This window comes from Myxocyprinus asiaticus, chromosome 25, assembly GCF_019703515.2.
Source record: "Myxocyprinus asiaticus isolate MX2 ecotype Aquarium Trade chromosome 25, UBuf_Myxa_2, whole genome shotgun sequence".
NCBI lineage: Eukaryota > Metazoa > Chordata > Actinopteri > Cypriniformes > Catostomidae > Myxocyprinus > Myxocyprinus asiaticus.
This window is the reverse complement of record NC_059368.1, coordinates 6687275-6697334: the sequence shown is the minus strand read 5'-3', so window position 1 is coordinate 6697334 and position 10060 is coordinate 6687275. Positions and strand designations below refer to the sequence as shown.

The 10060-nt window shown below is 42.5% G+C and overlaps 1 pseudogene; it reads left to right on the top strand.

Annotated features, from left to right (window-relative positions):
- The first annotated feature begins 206 nt into the window (after positions 1 to 206).
- LOC127415586 (opsin-5-like) overlaps positions 207 to 10060 on the top strand; it is a 28044-nt pseudogene continuing 18190 nt past the window's right edge.

Genomic DNA, 10060 nt, shown 5'->3' with positions numbered 1-10060 from the left:
TGAATGAGTTTGTGTCCACCCATGTGCAAGGAGAGATTACTCAGGATGAAAAGGTAGGGGAAAATGTATTACATGCACTGTACACAATGTCTTCACAATGATGATGATTACAGGATGTCAGGTTGGAGTTTTTTTTTTCCTGGAGAAGGTGTTCCCTTAAAAACACCTGGATGACATTTGCTGACACTTCAGACTGAGAAGCAGCAATGGATGATCGATACACCTCTAAATTGACTCCTGCTGTTGATTATGGTGCGGGGACATTCTTGCTGTTGGTTGGTAAGTGCTGCTTTTTCATACCACTTTTGAAAAATAATATATAATCTTGAAGGTTTTCATTGGATAACTTGTAAAATCACAACCTTCTGAATTATACAGTACCTTGGAATTCATGTTTAATGTATGAAGAGAGCAGTCGATTAAAAATTTTCATTACCTTTCAGGTTCTTTTTAAAATAATAATGAATGCTTTTGTAATTGGTGAACTGATGTGCCCCCACTGAAAAATTTTATTTTGGGGGGTGTTAATTACTATTCATTCACATTGGTTAAAATATACTCTTAAAGGATATACAACATATATTGCATGCTAAAATTGAGGAAAATTGAGGAATTCCTGGTGCTGTTTTGACTCCTTTACACATATTAGCTCTTCATTTGTTCTCAGCAGGTAAAAATACCACCATATATACATAAATCCAACAAGCACATTTAGCCCAGCAGCCAGCATTGTTTTGGATATTCGGCAAGTTCCGTTGCAAAATATACGTCATGAAAGCTGTCCAATCAGGTTGTGACCTTATCCTTATTGTTTTGTATCTTTAGGTTCGGTGTTGAAATTGCCAGTGTGAACGCTAAGCAAACCAGGACTAAATGTATCATTTTCTTTTTTGGTCCGGACCAAGAGAACCAAGAGAACCGAACTACAAGTGTGAACACACCCAACTGTTGTTTTTGGAACTGATTTAAATATATACAGTATATTATTAGTTGACCAAAGAGACATATTTTAAGTATTTAAAAATATTTAGATATCTAAAAACATATTTTAATGTCATTTATATAAACCCAGCAAAAAAAGAAATGTCCCTTTTTCAGGACACTGTATTTTAAAGATAATTTTGTAAAAATCCAAATAACTTTACAGATCTTTATTGTAAAGGGTTTAAACAATGTTTTCCATGCTTGTTCAAAGAACCATAAACAATTAATGAACATGCACCTGTGGAACGGTCGTTAAGACACTAACAGCTTACAGACGGTAGGCAATTAAGGTTATAAAAACTTAAGACACTAAAGAGACCTTTCTACTGACTCTGAAAAACACCAAAAGAAAGATGCCCAGGGTCCCTGCCCATCTGCGTGAACGTGCCTTAGGCATGCTGCATGGAGGCATGAGGACTGCAGATGTAGCCAGGGCAATAAATTGCAACATCCATACTGTGAGACGGCTAAGACAGTGCTACAGGGAGACAGGAAGGACAGCTGATCATCCTCGCAGTGGCAGACCACGTGTAACAACACCTGCACAGGATCAGTACATCCAAATATTACACCTGCGGGACAGGTACAGGATGGCAACAACAACTGCCCGAGTTACACCAGGAACGCACAATCCCTCCATCAGTGCTCAGACTGTCCACAATAGGCTGAGAGAGGCTGGACTGAGGGCTTGTAGGCCTGTTGTAAGGCAGGTCCTTACCAGACATCACCGGCAACAACATCGCCTATGGGCACAAATCAAATCAAATCTAATCAAATCAGATCACTTTATTGTCACACAGCCATATACACAAGTGCAATGGTGTGTGAAATTCTTGGGTGCAGTTCCGATCAACATAGAAGTCGTGACAGTGATGAGACAGTACCAATTTACAATAACATCAAATTAACACAACACAATTTAAACATCTGATATACACATAATTACACTCAACAATATACAAATAATAACATACACTGTACAGTATACAATATGCACTATATAGATACACATTATTCAATAAAAATAAAAAATCAAATATATAAAAAAAAGTATATATAGTATATATAGAATGTACAGTATTGTACTGTATTGACATTCAGCTGTCGGTTGATAGTCAGTTATTAAGAGAGAATATAATATAATAATAATATAATTTATGACAGTCAAGTGTGAGATATAAGAGTAATAAAGTGCAGTACTGATGTATTGATCATGGGAGATCAAGAGTTCAAAAGTCTGATTGCTTGGTGGAAGAAGCTGTCATGTAGTCGGCTGGTGCGGGTCCTGATGCTGCGATACTACCTGCCTGATGGTAGCATTGAGAACAGCCCATGGCTCAGGTGGCTGGAGTCTCTGATGATCCTCCGAGCTTTTTTCACACACCGCCTGGTATATATGTCCTGGAGGGAAGGAAGCTCACCTCCGATGATGTGTCTGGCAGTTTGCACCACCCTTTGCAGGGCTTTGCAGTTGTGGGCGGTGCTATTGCCGCCAGTCAGGATGCTCTCTACAGTGCAGGTGTAGAACCGTGTGAGGATGTGGCGGTTCATTCCAAACTTCCTCAGCCGTCTCAGGAAGAAGAGGCGCTGATGAGCCTTCTTCACAACGGCTTCAGTGTGGATGGACCATGTGAGTTCCTCAGTGATGTGGTCACCCAGGAACTTGAAGCTGCTGACTCTCTCCACTGGTGCTCCATTGATGGTGATGGGACTGTGTTCTCCATCTCTTCTCCTGAAGTCCACCACAAGCTCCTTTGTCTTACTGACGTTGAGGGAGAGGTTGTGCTCCTGACATCAGTGTGTCAGAGTGTCCACCTCCTCTCTGTAGGCTGTTTCATCATTGTCAGTGATCAGACCTACCACCGTCGTATCATCAGCAAACTTAATGATGGCATTGGAGCTATGTGTTGCCACACAGACATGTGTGTACAGGGAATACAAGAGTGGGCTGAGAACACAGTCCTGCGGGGCTCCAGTGTTGAGGGTCAGTGATGAGGAGATGTTGCTGCCTATTCTAACCACCTGGTGTCTGCTTGACAGGAAGTCCAGGATCCAGCTGCACAGCGAGCTGTTTAAGCCCAGAGCCCGGAGTTTCTCATCTAGCTTGGAGGGCACTATGGTGTTGAATGCTGAGCTGTAGTCTACAAACAGCATTCTCACATAAGTGTTCTTTTTTTCCAGGTGGGAGAGAGCAGTGTGTATTGTAGATGCAAAGGCATCATCAGTGGAGTGGTTGTTGTGGTAAGCAAACTGCAGTGGGTCTAGAGAGAGAGGCAGCACAGAGCAGATATAGTCTCTGATTAGTCTCTCAAAGCATTTGCTGATGATGGGGGTCAGAGCAACAGGACGCCAGTCATTTAAACAAGTTATTTTTGATTGTTTTGGAACAGGCACAATGGTGGATGTTTTAAAGCATGTGGGGACTACAGATAAAGAGAGGGAAAGGTTGAAAATGTCCGTAAAAACACCAGCCAGCTGGTTTTCGCACGCTCTGATGACGCGGCCCAGAATGCCATCTGGACCCGTGGCTTTGCGGATATTCACCCGTCGGAAGGATCGGGTTACATCCGCTACAGAGACGGAGAGTGAACTAACCTCTGTAGCTTCAGCCGCGAGAGCTCTCTCCGCGAGGGCGGTGTTATTTCCCTCAAAACGAGCATAAAAAGTATTTAGCTCATCTGGGAGAGAGGCAGCGGTGTTCATGGTGGAGTTTTTATTCCCTTTAAAGTCTGTGATGATGTTAATTCCCTGCCACATGCTTCTAGAGTTGGTGGTGTTAAACTGTCCTTCAATCTTGCTCCTGTACTGGCGTTTTGTGGTTCTGATGGGCATAACTGGCTTGTTTATGCTCCTCCGCATTCCCGGAATTAAAAGCGGAGGTCCGCACATTAAGTGCCGCGCGAATAACGCTATTAATCTAAGGTTTCTGATTCGGATAGATCCGTACTGTTCTGGTTGGAACCACGTCCTCTACGCACGTTCTGATGAAGCACATTACGCTATCAGTGTAAAGCTCGATGTCGTCATCAGAGGTGGACCGGAACATCTCCCAGTCTGTGTGATCAAAACAGTCCTGTAGCGTAGAGTCTGATTGGTCCGACCAGCACTGGATCGTTCTGAGGGTGGGTGCTTCCTGTTTCAATTTCTGCCTGTAAGAGGGCAGAAGCAGAATGGAAGAGTGGTCCGATTTGCCAAATGGTGGGTGGGGGAGGGATTTGTAGCCATCCCGGAAGGGAGAGTAGCAATGGTCCAAAACCCGGTCCCCTCGTGTGTTGAAACTAATGTGCTGGTGGTATTTTGGTGCGACTGATTTTAAACTGGCTTTATTAAAGTCCCCGGTCACAATGAACGCGGCCTCAGGGTGCGTGGTTTCCTGCTCACTTATAATCCCATACAGTTCCTTAAGTGCCCGGTCTGTGTCGGCTTGTGGGGGAATGTACACAGCTGTGATAATGACCGCTGTGAATTCCCTCGGTAGCCAGAATGGTCGACACAGAAGCATAAGAAATTCCAGATCAGGAGAGCAGAAAGACTTGATAGAATGAACGTTCCTCTGATCAAACCCACCTTCACTGGACCAGACAGGACTGGCTAAAAGTGCTTTTCACTGACGAGTCACGGTTTTGTCTCACCAGGGGTGATGGTTGGACATGCGTTTATCGTCGAAGGAATGAGCGTTACACTGAGGCCTGTACTCTGGGGTGGGATCAATTTGGAGGTGGAGGGTCCGTCATGGTCTGTGGCGGTGTGTCACAGCATCATCGGACTGAGCTTGTTGTCATTGCAGGCAATCTCAATGCTGTGCGTTACAGGGAAGACGTCCTCCTCCCTCATGTGGTAGCCTTCCTGCAGGCTCATCCTGACATGACCCTCCAGCATGACAATGCCACCAGCCATACTGCTCATTCTTTGCATGATTTCCTGCAAGACAGGAATGTCAGTGTTCTGCCATGGCCAGCGAAGAGCACGGATCTCAATCCCATTGAGCACATCTGTGACCTGTTGGATCGGTGGTGAGGGCTAGGGCCATTCCCACCAGAAGTGTCCAGGAACTTGCAGGTGCCTTGGTGGAAGAGTGGGGTAACATCTCACAGCAAGAACTGGCAAATCTGGTGTAGTCCATGAGGAGGAGACGCACTGAAGTACTTAATGCAGCTGGTGGCCACACCAGATACTGACTGTTACTTTTGATTTTGACCCCCCCCCCCTCTTTGTTCAGGGACACATTATTCCATTTCTGTTAGTCACAGGTCTGTGAAACTTGTTCAGTTTATGTCTTAGTTGTTGAATCTTTTTATGTTCATACAAATATTTACACATGTTAAGTTTGTTGAAAATAAAAGCAGTTGAAAGAGAGAGGACATTTCTTTTTTTTGCTGAGTTTAGTTGTAAAGCCTTAAAAGGAAATATTATATCCCTATTGTATTATTTGATTTATTGAAGTTAAATATGTAAAAATGACTACTTAAGATATATGAAGCACACATGCTCTTTAAGAAATATGACAATTTATATGACAATTAATCATAAAAGCCCAACAATTAATCGTCATAGCCCTCAAACAGAATTAATCGTCATAATCGCAATTATTTGTTTGACAATTAATCGTCAGCCATATTTCATAATCGTGACAGCCATAGTGTACATAAATTCTGTCTGGAAAGACTTTTAGAAAGGTTTATTTTTATATCACTTTTATGACCAGATGCCAGCAATTTCCTTGTCCGTCTTTTCGTACCAACATTGTGAGATCCAACACAGGGTATGCCGGCAAATCATAGGCTACTATATAACTGTCTGCTACTTATAACAAATCAAAGTAGTGATATCAACGTAACTAACCTCGGGCCATCGCCATGCTAAACGTAATTGTTAGCATTTTGCATGTAAACTTTGTTGAGATTTGATGCAAAGCATGCTACATGCTAGAATGCTATTTCATTAGTGAAGGGACTAGATATCACGACAAACCAGCTGGATACAGAAAGCACAGTTAATTTCTGAAAAATAATTTTCTGATGAAAATTGCCAAGCCCTATTCCTCATTAGCCACAATTTCTTGTTCTTAAAACAGTTTTAAGAAGGACAGTAAAAATATTGCTATTCACCCAAAAATGAAAATTCTCTCATCTAATCACCCTTGTGCCATCCTAGATGTGAGGAGTGAATTGAAATAAGAGGGTGCTGTTCCACTGGCTGTCCTGAAGGCCAGAGTCCAAACCTTGAATTTAATGCGGGCAGATACAGGAAGCCAGTGGAGTGAAATTAAGAGTGAAGTGGTGTGAGACCTCTTTGGCTAACTGAAGACCAGTAGTGCAGAAACAGATTAAAATGTAAGTAATTTTTTTTTACAATAAATCTCCACATTCATTTTCAAATTCTTCTTCTTTTGGTGGTTCACATTCTTCGTGCATATCGCCACCTACCGGCAGGGAGAATTTATAGTAAAAAAGGATATTAAATATTTATCTGTTTCTCACCCATCACATCGTTCAGAAGACATGGACATAAACACTGGAGTCGTATGGATTTATGCTGCCTTTATGTGCCTTTGGAGCTTCAAAATTTTGCTACCCATTCACTTGCATTATATGGATCTACAGAGCTGAGATATTCTTCTAACAATCTTTGTGTAGCGTGGAGGAGGGCGGCGCCGGGCGGAATGACGGACGCCCGGACCCCAATCAGCCTGATGAGGCGAGCGAGGGATAAAGGCGACCGAAGATGGCAGCTCGAGAGAGAGAGAATTGTCAAGCCGGTTCTTGCCTCCTCCTTTCCCTTGTACCCCCTTTACATTTTGTTTGTGTTCAGCAGAAGAAAGAAAGTCATACATATCTGGGAAGGCATGAGGTAAATGATGAGAGAATTTTCATTTTTAAGTGAACTACTCTTTTAAGCATTTTTTGCTCATTAAATTAAATAACCTGATCAATGAAGCAAGTAACCTGGGATTACCTCATTCAGATCCAGAAATCCGAAAACATTACATTAAATAGAGATTACATAATTGGCCTTTTCACTAATGATTACATCTCAGCACAGACCATTCTTGGGAGTATTGTATAGACAGAACTGTGAATGTCAGAGAGCCATGGCAACCGAAGCATATTTTTATAGACTGGTGGCTTGTGATGAATCTTTTGAAGTTACTTCCACATAAATTCTCAAGGTGGGTCACCAAAGCATTTAAAAGGGTCATGTCATGAGGAATACAATTTTCCTTGATCTTATGACATATAAGATGTCATTGTACTATAAAAACTTCTGTAAGTTTCAGAACATCCTCCTTAATAGAAAAATAGTATTTATTTAAACCAGTGGAATTTGTGGAACTTGTGACATCACAAGGACCAAATACATCTGCATATAACTGCCTCCAGCAAGACATAAACACCTATTTTTCATCATTGCACCTTTGGCCCCACCCACTGGAGCTCAGACACACAGTCAGTCACACAGGTGAAGAGGAGAGAGAAGGGCCTGTCATGGGAGATTCATCTACAGCAAAGTGGACTTATACAGGACACCTTCATGTGCCTATCTGGATTTAAATGTTTTTCTACACTAGATGAACGGCTTTGACTGTTATCATGCATCTTGCGCCGCTTTTAAAAGATGCAATATCACGTTCAAACTCTAAATAAGAGACCTGCATTGTGTTTCATTAAGCTGCGCTGTTTCTTGATGTTTTGAAGGCATACTGGAACGGTTTTGCACCCATCTGTGCTATATTTAATTGTTGCTCTTTTATAAACATGCACCATATGGACGTCTTTGATTGTTTTGATGCATTTCCGGTGATGTGTGCCACGTTTTAAGAGCGGTACAAGTGCAACTTTTAAAAACGCGTCTCATTCAGCTGACACTGCTGTCTGGGAGAAACACGTGCTGTTCTGTGTGTATACAAACACTGAAGATGTGAGATGTCACTCCGGTGAAGACCAGCATCAGCACATAAATGTAGTTTTATAAATAGTAATGTGAAGCTTGTTCATTTTCTTCCGATTGAGTTTCAAATATGGCTGTATTTGAGGGACTGCATGAAGTTAGCCAATCAGAACAGTGGGCATTTACACTGAAGTCTTAAAGGGACAGATAGCTTTAAACCAAGCTTTTCAGACAGACAGCAAGAGTCAGGGTGGAAAAGATCATATATTATTAAATTATAACTGTTTTGGTGCAAAAAAACTTTACTGACATTATAAGTGGACCTCAAATTTGTGACTGTACAGTTTAGATTTAATGTATTTCATGCTATTGATGAAGAATAAAGCTTGCCAGAAAATAAAACTCATTTTGCTAGTTTATATGAGGTAGCAGGCTTGTGCAACAAAATAACATTGACCATCAGTATGGTATATGGTCACACAACAATGATAAAATAAGACACACCTAACGTGTCGTTGCACTGGTGCTAAAAAGCTTCTTGCTTTTTTAAGTGAAAAAAGAAATTTGCGAAACAGGCCCATTCTGTCACTTGAACGCTCATTACATCACAATTACAAATTCTGACCTTGAAAGTACAAACTTCCCAAAAGGAATTGAAGGCAGTTTGAACAACAACATAACTGAAATTGTGTTTATATTGGCTATGCGTTAAACATATGTGGATTTTTTTTTAAAACAAATTGTTTTTCCAAAAAAAAATGGAACACTGAAGGAGGGACCTGAGCCATTTTTAGTGACCAGAACAGAAACTTGTGGGTGGGCTCTTTTAGTTTGGGCTTATAAGCAACCACCCAGCAACCACCAAGTACACCCTAGCAACTGGATAGCAATGTGCTACAAATACAGAAAACAACTTGCGAACAGCATAGTAACAATCTGGCAACCACCCAGAACACCCTAGCAACCACATACACCAATCAGCCACAACATTAAAACTACCTGCCTAATATCGTTTAGGTCCCCCTCGTGCCGCCAAAACAGCTCTGACCCATCGAGGCATGGACTCCACAAGACATCCGAAGGTATTGTGTGGTATCTGGCACCAAGACGTTAGCAGCAGATCCTTTAAGTCCTGTAAGATCTCCATGGTGGGGTCTCCATGGATCGGACTTGTTGGTCCAGCACATCCCATAGATGCTCAATTAGATTGAAATCTGGAGAATTTCGAGGCCACTTCAACACCATGAACTCTTTATCATGTTCCTCAAACCATTCCTGAACAATTTTTGCAGTGTGGCAGGGTGCATTAACCATGCTGAAAGAGGCCACTGCCATCAGGAAACATCTGGTGTGTGGTCTGCAGCAATCTTTAGGTAGGTGGTACGTGTCAAAGTAACATCCACATGAATACCAGGACTCAGGGTTTCCCAGCAGAATATTGCCCAGAGCATCACACTGCCTCTGCCGGCCTGCCTTTTTCACATAGTGCATCCTGCTGCCATCTCTTCCCCAGGTAAATGACACACACGCACCCGGCTGTGCACATGATCTAAAAGAAAATGTGATTCATCAGACCAGGCCACCTTCTTCCATTGCTCCATGGTCCAGTTCTAACGCTCACGTGCCCATTATAGGCCCTTTCGGCGGTGGACAGTGGTCATCATAGGCACCCTGATCAGTCTGCGGCTACGAAAACCCCATGCGCAGCAAGCCGTGATACACTGTGTGTTCTGACACCTTTCGATCATGGACAGAATTAAGTCTTTCAGCCATTTGTGCTACAGTAGCTCTTCTGTGGGATCGGACCAGACAGGCTAGCCTTCACTCCCCACGCACATCAGTGAGCGTTAGGCGCCCATGACTCTGTCGCCGATTCACTGGTTATCCTTCCTTGGACCACTTTTGGTAGGTTCTAACCACTGCATACCGGGAACACCCCACAAGACCTGCCATTTTGGAGATACTCTGACCCAGTCATCTAGCCATCACAATTTGGCCCTTGTCAAAGGCGCACAGATCCTTATGCTTGCCCATTTTTCTTGCTTCAAACACATGAAATTCAAGAACTGACTGTTCACTTGCTGCCTAATATATCCCACCCCTTGACAGGTGCCATTGTAACGATATAATCAATGTTATTCACTTCACCTGTCAGTGGTTTTAATGATATGGCTGATCAGTGTATTGA